At 48.2% G+C, this 618-nt stretch overlaps 1 non-coding gene across 1 annotated transcript; it reads left to right on the forward strand.

Moving 5' to 3' along the window:
• On the forward strand, positions 1-106 carry LOC114493574. The gene has a single exon (XR_003684208.1). It is a non-coding gene; the product is annotated as a U6 spliceosomal RNA (small nuclear RNA).
• Positions 107-618: the final 512 nt, after the last annotated feature.

Here is a 618-nt window from a genome sequence, read left to right on the forward strand (position 1 = left end):
GCGCTTGCTTCAGCAGCACATATACTGAAATTGAATGATACAGAAATGATTAGCATGGCTCCTGAGCAAGGATGACACACAAATTCATGAAGTGTTCCATATTTTTATATCTGGTGAATACTCACCCCTACCTCATGCCTCACTGAGAACATACCTCTTGCAACTCGAATACTGCCAGAGGCTCTTTCAGTGGCTAAACCTAACAGGCAGCCAATAAGCCTAGGCACATGGAGGTGGATCTCTGGGTTCCTTGGAACTTTGAAGGAAATGACCTGGCCCTGTTGACCTGACCTTGGACCCGGTACATAAAAGCTGACCTTGCTGTGTTGCTGGATCCTTCAAACACACACCCAGGCCAGCAGAGGCAGCCACAAACTTGGATCACTTTGTAGCTCCAAACAGGTGGCCTAGGGCCAGTCACAGTCAATGTCCAACATTGTTCTGCACCAGAGTCCCTCCCAAGAGGCCCCTGAACCAACACACCCAGTGGTCAGCTTCAGACAGTATCAGAATAGGATCTAATTAGCTTTATAACCAGCATACCCAAAGGGACATCTTGGCATATGCCAGACCCTACCAAGGCAAATTCTGCTCTATGTGGTCTACACCTGCACAGTG

The sequence above is a fragment of the Phyllostomus discolor genome, chromosome 1, assembly GCF_004126475.2.
Source record: "Phyllostomus discolor isolate MPI-MPIP mPhyDis1 chromosome 1, mPhyDis1.pri.v3, whole genome shotgun sequence".
In the NCBI taxonomy this organism is placed as follows: Eukaryota; Metazoa; Chordata; class Mammalia; order Chiroptera; family Phyllostomidae; genus Phyllostomus; species Phyllostomus discolor.